Here is a 13,731-nt window from a genome sequence, read left to right on the forward strand (position 1 = left end):
AAAATTCAGGGCTATGCCGTGTAGATGATGGCCTAACTGGAGGTTTTAAAATTTTCTTTCTAGTGTCCTTCGTTTGGGAGAAAAATGCAAAGGTACAAGACAGCTTTTCCTTGCCAATATCTCTCTTTTGCAAAGAGCTACGCATTGGAAAATTCAGGGCTATACCGTGTAGATGAAGCACTAACAGGAGGCTTTAAAATTTTCAGTCTAGTGTCCTTCATTTGGGAGAAAAATCCATTGGTACAAGACAGCTTTTCCTTGCCAATATCTCTCTTTTGCACAAAGCTGCGCATTGGAAAATTCAGGGATATGCCGTGTAGATGATGGCCTAACTGGAGGCTTTAAAATTTTCTTTCTAGTGTCCTTCGTTTGGGAGAAAAATGCAAAGGTACAAGACAGCTTTTCCTTGCCAATATCTCTCTTTTGCAAAGAGCTGCGCATTGGAAAATTCAGGGCTATGCCGTGTAGATGATGGCCTAACTGGAGGCTTTAAAATTTTCTTTCTAGTGTCCTTCGTTTGGGAGAAAAATGCAAAGGTACAAGACAGCTTTTCCTTGCCAATATCTCTCTTTTGCAAAGAGCTGCGCATTGGAAAATTCAGGGCTATGCCGTGTAGATGATGGCCTAACAGGAGGCTTTAAAATTTTCTTTGTAGTGTCCTTCGTTTGGGAGAAAAATGCAAAGGTACAAGACAGCTTTTCCTTGCCAATATCTCTCTTTTGCAAAGAGTTGCGCATTGGAAAATTCAGGGCTATGCCGTGTAGATGATGGCCTAACTGGAGGCTTTAAAATTTTCTTTCTAGTTTCCTTCGTTTGGGAGAAAAATGCAAAGGTACAAGACAGCTTTTCCTTGCCAATATCTCTCTTTTGCAAAGAGCTGCGCATTGGAAAATTCAGGGCTATGCCGTGTAGATGATGGCCTAACAGGAGGCTTTAAAATTTTATTTCTAGTGTCCTTCGTTTGGGAGAAAAATGCAAAGGTACAAGACAGCTTTTCCTTGCCAATATCTCTCTTTTGCAAAGAGCTACGCATTGGAAAATTCAGGGCTATACCGTGTAGATGAAGCACTAACAGGAGGCTTTAAAATTTTCATTCTAGTGTCCTTCGTTTGGGAGAAAAATGCAAAGGTACAAGACAGCTTTTCCTTGCCAATATCTCTCTTTTGCAAAGAGCTGCGCATTGGAAAATTCAGGGCTATGCCGTGTAGATGATGGCCTAACAGGAGGCTTTAAAATTTTCTTTCTAGTGTCCTTCGTTTGGGAGAAAAATGCAAAGGTACAAGACAGCTTTTCCTTGCCAATATCTCTCTTTTGCAAAGAGCTGCGCATTGGAAAATTCAGGGCTATGCCGTGTAGATGATGGCCTAACTGGAGGCTTTAAAATTTTCTTTCTAGTGTCCTTCGTTTGGGAGAAAAATGCAAAGGTACAAGACAGCTTTTCCTTGCCAATATCTCTCTTTTGCAAAGAGCTGCGCCTTGGAAAATTCAGGGCTATGCCGTGTAGATGATGGCCTAACAGGAGGCTTTAAAATTTTCTTTCTAGTGTCCTTCGTTTGGGAGAAAAATGCAAAGGTACAAGACAGCTTTTCCTTGCCAATATCTCTCTTTTGCAAAGAGCTACGCATTGGAAAATTCATGGCTATACCATGTAGATGAAGCACTAACAGGAGGCTTTAAAATTTTCATTCTAGTGTCCTTCGTTTGGGAGAAAAATCCAATGGTACAAGACAGCTTTTCCTTGCCAATATCTCTCTTTTACAAAGAGCTGCGCATTGGAAAATTCAGGGCTATGCCGTGTAGATGATGGCCTAACAGGAGGCTTTAAAATTTTCTTTCTAGTTTCCTTCGTTTGGGAGAAAAATGCAAAGGTACAAGACAGCTTTTCCTTGCCAATATCTCTCTTTTGCAAAGAGCTGCGCATTGGAAAATTCAGGGCTATGCCGTGTAGATGATGGCCTAACAGGAGGCTTTAAAATTTTTTTACTAGTGTCCTTCGTTTGGGAGAAAAATGCAAAGGTACAAGACAGCTTTTCCTTGCCAATATCTCTCTTTTGCAAAGAGCTACGCATTGGAAAATTCAGGGCTATACCGTGTAGATGAAGCACTAACAGGAGGCTTTAAAATTTTCATTCTAGTGTCCTTCATTTGGGAGAAAAATCCATTGGTACAAGACAGCTTTTCCTTGCCAATATCTCTCTTTTGCACAAAGCTGCGCATTGGAAAATTCAGGGCTATGCCGTGTAGATGATGGCCTAACAGGAGGCTTTAAAATTTTCTTTGTAGTGTCCTTCGTTTGGGAGAAAAATGCAAAGGTACAAGACAGCTTTTCCTTGCCAATATCTCTCTTTTGCAAAGAGCTGCGCATTGGAAAATTCAGGGCTATGCCGTGTAGATGATGGCCTAACTGGAGGCTTTAAAATTTTCTTTCTAGTGTCCTTCGTTTGGGAGAAAAATGCAAAGGTACAAGACAGCTTTTCCTTGCCAATATCTCTCTTTTGCAAAGAGCTGCGCATTGGAAAATTCAGGGCTATGCCGTGTAGATGATGGCCTAACAGGAGGCTTTAAAATTTTCTTTGTAGTGTCCTTCGTTTGGGAGAAAAATGCAAAGGTACAAGACAGCTTTTCCTTGCCAATATCTCTCTTTTGCAAAGAGTTGCGCATTGGAAAATTCAGGGCTATGCCGTGTAGATGATGGCCTAACTGGAGGCTTTAAAATTTTCTTTCTAGTTTCCTTCGTTTGGGAGAAAAATGCAAAGGTACAAGACAGCTTTTCCTTGCCAATATCTCTCTTTTGCAAAGAGCTGCGCATTGGAAAATTCAGGGCTATGCCGTGTAGATGATGGCCTAACAGGAGGCTTTAAAATTTTATTTCTAGTGTCCTTCGTTTGGGAGAAAAATGCAAAGGTACAAGACAGCTTTTCCTTGCCAATATCTCTCTTTTGCAAAGAGCTACGCATTGGAAAATTCAGGGCTATACCGTGTAGATGAAGCACTAACAGGAGGCTTTAAAATTTTCATTCTAGTGTCCTTCGTTTGGGAGAAAAATGCAAAGGTACAAGACAGCTTTTCCTTGCCAATATCTCTCTTTTGCAAAGAGCTGCGCATTGGAAAATTCAGGGCTATGCCGTGTAGATGATGGCCTAACAGGAGGCTTTAAAATTTTCTTTCTAGTGTCCTTCGTTTGGGAGAAAAATGCAAAGGTACAAGACAGCTTTTCCTTGCCAATATCTCTCTTTTGCAAAGAGCTGCGCATTGGAAAATTCAGGGCTATGCCGTGTAGATGATGGCCTAACTGGAGGCTTTAAAATTTTCTTTCTAGTGTCCTTCGTTTGGGAGAAAAATGCAAAGGTACAAGACAGCTTTTCCTTGCCAATATCTCTCTTTTGCAAAGAGCTGCGCCTTGGAAAATTCAGGGCTATGCCGTGTAGATGATGGCCTAACAGGAGGCTTTAAAATTTTCTTTCTAGTGTCCTTCGTTTGGGAGAAAAATGCAAAGGTACAAGACAGCTTTTCCTTGCCAATATCTCTCTTTTGCAAAGAGCTACGCATTGGAAAATTCATGGCTATACCATGTAGATGAAGCACTAACAGGAGGCTTTAAAATTTTCATTCTAGTGTCCTTCGTTTGGGAGAAAAATCCAATGGTACAAGACAGCTTTTCCTTGCCAATATCTCTCTTTTACAAAGAGCTGCGCATTGGAAAATTCAGGGCTATGCCGTGTAGATGATGGCCTAACAGGAGGCTTTAAAATTTTCTTTCTAGTTTCCTTCGTTTGGGAGAAAAATGCAAAGGTACAAGACAGCTTTTCCTTGCCAATATCTCTCTTTTGCAAAGAGCTGCGCATTGGAAAATTCAGGGCTATGCCGTGTAGATGATGGCCTAACAGGAGGCTTTAAAATTTTTTTACTAGTGTCCTTCGTTTGGGAGAAAAATGCAAAGGTACAAGACAGCTTTTCCTTGCCAATATCTCTCTTTTGCAAAGAGCTACGCATTGGAAAATTCAGGGCTATACCGTGTAGATGAAGCACTAACAGGAGGCTTTAAAATTTTCATTCTAGTGTCCTTCATTTGGGAGAAAAATCCATTGGTACAAGACAGCTTTTCCTTGCCAATATCTCTCTTTTGCACAAAGCTGCGCATTGGAAAATTCAGGGCTATGCCGTGTAGATGATGGCCTAACAGGAGGCTTTAAAATTTTCTTTGTAGTGTCCTTCGTTTGGGAGAAAAATGCAAAGGTACAAGACAGCTTTTCCTTGCCAATATCTCTCTTTTGCAAAGAGTTGCGCATTGGAAAATTCAGGGCTATACCATGTAGATGAAGCACTAACAGGAGGATTTAAAATTTTCTTTCTAGTGTCCTTAGTTTGGGAAAAAAATGCAAAGGTACAAGACAGCTTTTCCTTGCCAATATCTCTCTTTTGCAAAGAGCTGCGCATTGGAAAACTCAGGGCTATGCCGTGTAGATGATGGCCTAACAGGAGGCTTTAAAATTTTCTTTCTAGTGTCCTTCGTTTGGGAGAAAAATGCAAAGGTACAAGACAGCTTTTCCTTGCCAATATCTCTCTTTTGCAAAGAGCTGCGCATTGGAAAATTCAGGGCTATGCCGTGTAGATGATGGCCTAACAGGAGGCTTTAAAATTTTTTTTCTAGTGTCCTTCGTTTGGGAGAAAAATGCAAAGGTACAAGACAGCTTTTCCTTGCCAATATCTCTCTTTTGCAAAGAGCTGCGCATTGGAAAATTCAGGGCTATGCCGTGTAGATGATGTCCTAACAGGAGGCTTTAAAATTTTCTTTCTAGTGTCCTTCGTTTGGGAGAAAAATGCAAAGGTACATGACAGCTTTTCCTTGCCAATATCTCTCTTTTGCAAAGAGCTGCTCATTGGAAAATTCAGGGCTATGCCGTGTAGATGATGGCCTAACAGGAGGCTTTAAAATTTTCTTTCTAGTGTCCTTCGTTTGGGAGAAAAATGCAAAGGTACAAGACAGTTTTTCCTTGCCAATATCTCTCTTTTGCAAAGAGCTGCGCATTGGAAAATTCAGGGCTATGCCGTGTAGATGATGGCCTAACAGGAGGCTTTAAAATTTTCTTTCTAGTGTCCTTCGTTTGGGAGAAAAATGCAAAGGTACAAGACAGCTTTTCCTTGCCAATATCTCTCTTTTGCAAAGAGCTGCGCATTGGAAAATTCAGGGCTATGCCGTGTAGATGATGGCCTAACTGGAGGCTTTAAAATTTTCTTTCTAGTGTCCTTCGTTTGGGAGAAAAATGCAAAGGTACAAGACAGCTTTTCCTTGCCAATATCTCTCTTTTGCAAAGAGCTACGCATTGGAAAATTCAGGGCTATACCGTGTAGATGAAGCACTAACAGGAGGCTTTAAAATTTTCATTCTAGTGTCCTTCGTTTGGGAGAAAAATGCAAAGGTACAAGACAGCTTTTCCTTGCCAATATCTCTCTTTTGCAAAGAGCTGCGCATTGGAAAATTCAGGGCTATGCCGTGTAGATGATGGCCTAACAGGAGGCTTTAAAATTTTCTTTCTAGTGTCCTTCGTTTGGGAGAAAAATGCAAAGGTACAAGACAGCTTTTCCTTGCCAATATCTCTCTTTTGCAAAGAGCTGCGCATTGGAAAATTCAGGGCTATGCCGTGTAGATGATGGCCTAACTGGAGGCTTTAAAATTTTCTTTCTAGTGTCCTTCGTTTGGGAGAAAAATGCAAAGGTACAAGACAGCTTTTCCTTGCCAATATCTCTCTTTTGCAAAGAGCTGCGCCTTGGAAAATTCAGGGCTATGCCGTGTAGATGATGGCCTAACAGGAGGCTTTAAAATTTTCTTTCTAGTGTCCTTCGTTTGGGAGAAAAATGCAAAGGTACAAGACAGCTTTTCCTTGCCAATATCTCTCTTTTGCAAAGAGCTACGCATTGGAAAATTCATGGCTATACCATGTAGATGAAGCACTAACAGGAGGCTTTAAAATTTTCATTCTAGTGTCCTTCGTTTGGGAGAAAAATCCAATGGTACAAGACAGCTTTTCCTTGCCAATATCTCTCTTTTACAAAGAGCTGCGCATTGGAAAATTCAGGGCTATGCCGTGTAGATGATGGCCTAACAGGAGGCTTTAAAATTTTCTTTCTAGTGTCCTTCGTTTGGGAGAAAAATGCAAAGGTACAAGACAGCTTTTCCTTGCCAATATCTCTCTTTTGCAAAGAGCTACGCATTGGAAAATTCAGGGCTATACCGTGTAGATGAAGCACTAACAGGAGGCTTTAAAATTTTCATTCTAGTGTCCTTCATTTGGGAGAAAAATCCATTGGTACAAGACAGCTTTTCCTTGCCAATATCTCTCTTTTGCACAAAGCTGCGCATTGGAAAATTCAGGGCTATGCCGTGTAGATGATGGCCTAACAGGAGGCTTTAAAATTTTCTTTGTAGTGTCCTTCGTTTGGGAGAAAAATGCAAAGGTACAAGACAGCTTTTCCTTGCCAATATCTCTCTTTTGCAAAGAGTTGCGCATTGGAAAATTCAGGGCTATGCCGTGTAGATGATGGCCTAACTGGAGGCTTTAAAATTTTCTTTCTAGTGTCCTTCGTTTGGGAGAAAAATGCAAAGGTACAAGACAGCTTTTCCTTGCCAATATCTCTCTTTTGCAAAGAACTGCGCATTGGAAAATTCAGGGCTATGCCGTGTAGATGATGGCCTAACAGGAGGCTTTAAAATTTTCTTTCTAGTGTCCTTCGTTTGGGAGAAAAATGCAAAGGTACAAGACAGCTTTTCCTTGCCAATATCTCTCTTTTGCAAAGAGCTGCGCATTGGAAAATTCAGGGCTATGCCGTGTAGATGATGGCCTAACAGGAGGCTTTAAAATTTTCTTTCTAGTGTCCTTCGTTTGGGAAAAAAATGCAAAGGTACAAGACAGCTTTTCCTTGCCAATATCTCTCTTTTGCAAAGAGCTACGCATTGGAAAATTCAGGGCTATACCGTGTAGATGAAGCACTAACAGGAGGCTTTAAAATTTTCATTCGTGTCCTTCGTTTGGGAGAAAAATGCAAAGGTACAAGACAGCTTTTCCTTGCCAATATCTCTCTTTTGCAAAGAGCTGCGCATTGGAAAATTCAGGGCTATGCCGTGTAGATGATGGCCTAACAGGAGGCTTTAAAATTTTCTTTCTAGTGTCCTTCGTTTGGGAGAAAAATGCAAAGGTACAAGACAGCTTTTCCTTGCCAATATCTCTCTTTTGCAAAGAGCTGCGCATTGGAAAATTCAGGGCTATGCCGTGTAGATGATGGCCTTGTTAGGCCATCATCTACACGGCATTAAAATTTTCTTTCTAGTGTCCTTCGTTTGGGAGAAAAATCCAATGGTACAAGACAGCTTTTCCTTGCCAATATCTCTCTTTTGCACAAAGCTGCGCATTGGAAAATTCAGGGCTATGCCGTGTAGATGATGGCCTAACAGGAGGCTTTAAAATTTTCTTTCTAGTGTCCTTAGTTTGGGAGAAAAATGCAAAGGTACAAGACAGCTTTTCCTTGCCAATATCTCTCTTTTGCAAAGAGCTGCGCATTGGAAAACTCAGGGCTATGCCGTGTAGATGATGGCCTAACAGGAGGCTTTAAAATTTTCTTTCTAGTGTCCTTCGTTTGGGAGAAAAATGCAAAGGTACAAGACAGCTTTTCCTTGCCAATATCTCTCTTTTGCAAAGAGCTGCGCATTGGAAAATTCAGGGCTATGCCGTGTAGATGATGGCCTAACAGGAGGCTTTAAAAAAAATTTTCTAGTGTCCTTCGTTTGGGAGAAAAATGCAAAGGTACAAGACAGCTTTTCTTTGCCAATATCTCTCTTTTGCAAAGAGCTGCGCATTGGAAAATTCAGGGCTATGCCGTGTAGATGATGTCCTAACAGGAGGCTTTAAAATTTTCTTTCTAGTGTCCTTCGTTTGGGAGAAAAATGCAAAGGTACATGACAGCTTTTCCTTGCCAATATCTCTCTTTTGCAAAGAGCTGCGCATTGGAAAATTCAGGGCTATGCCGTGTAGATGATGGCCTAACAGGAGGCTTTAAAATTTTCTTTCTAGTGTCCTTCGTTTGGGAGAAAAATGCAAAGGTACAAGACAGTTTTTCCTTGCCAATATCTCTCTTTTGCAAAGAGCTGCGCATTGGAAAATTCAGGGCTATGCCGTGTAGATGATGGCCTAACTGGAGGCTTTAAAATTTTCTTTCTAGTGTCCTTCGTTTGGGAGAAAAATGCAAAGGTACAAGACAGCTTTTCCTTGCCAATATCTCTCTTTTGCAAAGAGCTGCGCCTTGGAAAATTCAGGGCTATGCCGTGTAGATGATGGCCTAACAGGAGGCTTTAAAATTTTCTTTCTAGTGTCCTTCGTTTGGGAGAAAAATGCAAAGGTACAAGACAGCTTTTCCTTGCCAATATCTCTCTTTTGCAAAGAGCTACGCATTGGAAAATTCATGGCTATACCATGTAGATGAAGCACTAACAGGAGGCTTTAAAATTTTCATTCTAGTGTCCTTCGTTTGGGAGAAAAATCCAATGGTACAAGACAGCTTTTCCTTGCCAATATCTCTCTTTTGCAAAGAGCTGCGCATTGGAAAATTCAGGGCTATGCCGTGTAGATGATGGCCTAACAGGAGGCTTTAAAATTTTCATTCTAGTGTCCTTTGTTTGGGAGAAAAATGCAAAGGTACAAGACAGCTTTTCCTTGCCAATATCTCTCTTTTGCAAAGAGCTGCGCATTGGAAAATTTTGGGCTATGCCGTGTAGATGATGGCCTAACTGGAGGCTTTAAAATTTTCTTTCTAGTGTCCTTCGTTTGGGAGAAAAATGCAAAGGTACAAGACAGCTTTTCCTTGCCAATATCTCTCTTTTGCAAAGAGCTACGCATTGGAAAATTCAGGGCTATACCGTGTAGATGAAGCACTAACAGGAGGCTTTAAAATTTTCATTCTAGTGTCCTTCGTTTGGGAGAAAAATGCAAAGGTACAAGACAGCTTTTCCTTGCCAATATCTCTCTTTTGCAAAGAGCTGCGCATTGGAAAATTCAGGGCTATGCCGTGTAGATGATGGCCTAACAGGAGGCTTTAAAATTTTCTTTCTAGTGTCCTTCGTTTGGGAGAAAAATGCAAAGGTACAAGACAGCTTTTCCTTGCCAATATCTCTCTTTTGCAAAGAACTGCGCATTGGAAAATTTAGGGCTATGCCGTGTAGATGATGGCCTAACAGGAGGCTTTACAATTTTATTTCTAGTGTCCTTCGTTTGGGAGAAAAATGCAAAGGTACAAGACAGCTTTTCCTTGCCAATATCTCTCTTTTGCAAAGAGCTGCGCATTGGAAAATTCAGGGCTATGCCGTGTAGATGATGGCCTAACAGGAGGCTTTAAAATGTTATTTCTAGTGTCCTTCGTTTGGGAGAAAAATGCAAAGGTACAAGACAGCTTTTCCTTGCCAATATCTCTCTTTTGCAAAGAGCTACGCATTGGAAAATTCAGGGCTATACCATGTAGATGAAGGCCTAACAGGAGGCTTTAAAATGTTATTTCTAGTGTCCTTCGTTTGGGAGAAAAATCCAATGGTACAAGACAGTTTTTCCTTGCCAATATCTCTCTTTTACAAAGAGCTGCGCATTGGAAAATTCAGGGCTATGCCGTGTAGATGATGGCCTAACAGGAGGCTTTAAAATTTTCTTTCTAGTTTCCTTCGTTTGGGAGAAAAATGCAAAGGTACAAGACAGCTTTTCCTTGCCAATATCTCTCTTTTGCAAAGAGCTGCGCATTGGAAAATTCAGGGCTATGCCGTGTAGATGATGGCCTAACTGGAGGCTTTAAAATTTTCTTTCTAGTGTCCTTCGTTTGGGAGAAAAATGCAAAGGTACAAGACAGCTTTTCCTTGCCAATATCTCTCTTTTGCAAAGAGCTACGCATTGGAAAATTCAGGGCTATACCGTGTAGATGAAGCACTAACAGGAGGCTTTAAAATTTTCAGTCTAGTGTCCTTCATTTGGGAGAAAAATCCATTGGTACAAGACAGCTTTTCCTTGCCAATATCTCTATTTTGCACAAAGCTGCGCATTGGAAAATTCAGGGCTATGCCGTGTAGATGATGGCCTAACAGGAGGCTTTAAAATTTTCTTTGTAGTGTCCTTCGTTTGGGAGAAAAATGCAAAGGTACAAGACAGCTTTTCCTTGCCAATATCTCTCTTTTGCAAAGAGCTGCGCATTGGAAAATTCAGGGCTATGCCGTGTAGATGATGGCCTAACTGGAGGCTTTAAAATTTTCTTTCTAGTGTCCTTCGTTTGGGAGAAAAATGCAAAGGTACAAGACAGCTTTTCCTTGCCAATATCTCTCTTTTGCAAAGAGCTGCGCATTGGAAAATTCAGGGCTATGCCGTGTAGATGATGGCCTAACAGGAGGCTTTAAAATTTTCATTCTAGTGTCCTTCGTTTGGGAGAAAAATCCAATGGTACAAGACAGTTTTTCCTTGCCAATATCTCTCTTTTACAAAGAGCTGCGCATTGGAAAATTCAGAGCTATGCCGTGTAGATGATGGCCTAACAGGAGGCTTTAAAATTTTCTTTCTAGTTTCCTTCGTTTGGGAGAAAAATGCAAAGGTACAAGACAGCTTTTCCTTGCCAATATCTCTCTTTTGCAAAGAGCTACGCATTGGAAAATTCAGGGCTATACCGTGTAGATGAAGCACTAACAGGAGGCTTTAAAATTTTCATTCTAGTGTCCTTCGTTTGGGAGAAAAATGCAAAGGTACAAGACAGCTTTTCCTTGCCAATATCTCTCTTTTGCAAAGAGCTGCGCATTGGAAAATTCAGGGCTATGCCGTGTAGATGATGGCCTAACAGGAGGCATTAAAATGTTATTTCTAGTGTCCTTCGTTTGGGAGAAAAATGCAAAGGTACAAGACAGCTTTTCCTTGCCAATATCTCTCTTTTGCAAAGAGCTACGCATTGGAAAATTCAGGGCTATACCATGTAGATGAAGCACTAACAGGAGGCTTTAAAATTTTCATTCTAGTGTCCTTCGTTTGGGAGAAAAATCCAATGGTACAAGACAGTTTTTCCTTGCCAATATCTCTCTTTTACAAAGAGCTGCGCATTGGAAAATTCAGGGCTATGCCGTGTAGATGATGGCCTAACAGGAGGCTTTAAAATTTTCTTTCTAGTTTCCTTCGTTTGGGAGAAAAATGCAAAGGTACAAGACAGCTTTTCCTTGCCAATATCTCTCTTTTGCAAAGAGCTGCGCATTGGAAAATTCAGGGCTATGCCGTGTAGATGATGGCCTAACAGGAGGCTTTAAAATTTTATTTCTAGTGTCCTTCGTTTGGGAGAAAAATGCAAAGGTACAAGACAGCTTTTCCTTGCCAATATCTCTCTTTTGCAAAGAGCTACGCATTGGAAAATTCAGGGCTATACCGTGTAGATGAAGCACTAACAGGAGGCTTTAAAATTTTCATTCTAGTGTCCTTCATTTGGGAGAAAAATCCATTGGTACAAGACAGCTTTTCCTTGCCAATATCTCTCTTTTGCACAAAGCTGCGCATTGGAAAATTCAGGGCTATGCCGTGTAGATGATGGCCTAACAGGAGGCTTTAAAATTTTCTTTGTAGTGTCCTTCGTTTGGGAGAAAAATGCAAAGGTACAAGACAGCTTTTCCTTGCCAATATCTCTCTTTTGCAAAGAGCTGCGCATTGGAAAATTCAGGGCTATGCCGTGTAGATGATGGCCTAACTGGAGGCTTTAAAATTTTCTTTCTAGTGTCCTTCGTTTGGGAGAAAAATGCAAAGGTACAAGACAGCTTTTCCTTGCCAATATCTCTCTTTTGCAAAGAGCTGCGCATTGGAAAATTCAGGGCTATGCCGTGTAGATGATGGCCTAACAGGAGGCTTTAAAATTTTCATTCTAGTGTCCTTCGTTTGGGAGAAAAATCCAATGGTACAAGACAGTTTTTCCTTGCCAATATCTCTCTTTTACAAAGAGCTGCGCATTGGAAAATTCAGAGCTATGCCGTGTAGATGATGACCTAACAGGAGGCTTTAAAATTTTCTTTCTAGTTTCCTTCGTTTGGGAGAAAAATGCAAAGGTACAAGACAGCTTTTCCTTGCCAATATCTCTCTTTTGCAAAGAGCTACGCATTGGAAAATTCAGGGCTATACCGTGTAGATGAAGCACTAACAGGAGGCTTTAAAATTTTCATTCTAGTGTCCTTCATTTGGGAGAAAAATCCATTGGTACAAGACAGCTTTTCCTTGCCAATATCTCTCTTTTGCACAAAGCTGCGCATTGGAAAATTCAGGGCTATGCCGTGTAGATGATGGCCTAACAGGAGGCTTTAAAATTTTCTTTGTAGTGTCCTTCGTTTGGGAGAAAAATGCAAAGGTACAAGACAGCTTTTCCTTGCCAATATCTCTCTTTTGCAAAGAGCTGCGCATTGGAAAATTCAGGGCTATGCCGTGTAGATGATGGCCTAACTGGAGGCTTTAAAATTTTCTTTCTAGTGTCCTTCGTTTGGGAGAAAAATGCAAAGGTACAAGACAGCTTTTCCTTGCCAATATCTCTCTTTTGCAAAGAGCTGCGCATTGGAAAATTCAGGGCTATGCCGTGTAGATGATGGCCTAACAGGAGGCTTTAAAATTTTCATTCTAGTGTCCTTCGTTTGGGAGAAAAATCCAATGGTACAAGACAGTTTTTCCTTGCCAATATCTCTCTTTTACAAAGAGCTGCGCATTGGAAAATTCAGAGCTATGCCGTGTAGATGATGGCCTAACAGGAGGCTTTAAAATTTTCTTTCTAGTTTCCTTCGTTTGGGAGAAAAATGCAAAGGTACAAGACAGCTTTTCCTTGCCAATATCTCTCTTTTGCAAAGAGCTACGCATTGGAAAATTCAGGGCTATACCGTGTAGATGAAGCACTAACAGGAGGCTTTAAAATTTTCATTCTAGTGTCCTTCGTTTGGGAGAAAAATGCAAAGGTACAAGACAGCTTTTCCTTGCCAATATCTCTCTTTTGCAAAGAGCTGCGCATTGGAAAATTCAGGGCTATGCCGTGTAGATGATGGCCTAACAGGAGGCATTAAAATGTTATTTCTAGTGTCCTTCGTTTGGGAGAAAAATGCAAAGGTACAAGACAGCTTTTCCTTGCCAATATCTCTCTTTTGCAAAGAGCTACGCATTGGAAAATTCAGGGCTATACCATGTAGATGAAGCACTAACAGGAGGCTTTAAAATTTTCATTCTAGTGTCCTTCGTTTGGGAGAAAAATCCAATGGTACAAGACAGTTTTTCCTTGCCAATATCTCTCTTTTACAAAGAGCTGCGCATTGGAAAATTCAGGGCTATGCCGTGTAGATGATGGCCTAACAGGAGGCTTTAAAATTTTCTTTCTAGTTTCCTTCGTTTGGGAGAAAAATGCAAAGGTACAAGACAGCTTTTCCTTGCCAATATCTCTCTTTTGCAAAGAGCTGCGCATTGGAAAATTCAGGGCTATGCCGTGTAGATGATGGCCTAACAGGAGGCTTTAAAATTTTATTTCTAGTGTCCTTCGTTTGGGAGAAAAATGCAAAGGTACAAGACAGCTTTTCCTTGCCAATATCTCTCTTTTGCAAAGAGCTACGCATTGGAAAATTCAGGGCTATACCGTGTAGATGAAGCACTAACAGGAGGCATTAAAATTTTCATTCTAGTGTCCTTCATTTGGGAGAAAAATCCATTGGTACAAGACAGC

The sequence above is a fragment of the Pseudophryne corroboree genome, unplaced genomic scaffold (assembly GCF_028390025.1).
Source record: "Pseudophryne corroboree isolate aPseCor3 unplaced genomic scaffold, aPseCor3.hap2 scaffold_383, whole genome shotgun sequence".
NCBI classification, from domain to species: Eukaryota; Metazoa; Chordata; class Amphibia; order Anura; family Myobatrachidae; genus Pseudophryne; species Pseudophryne corroboree.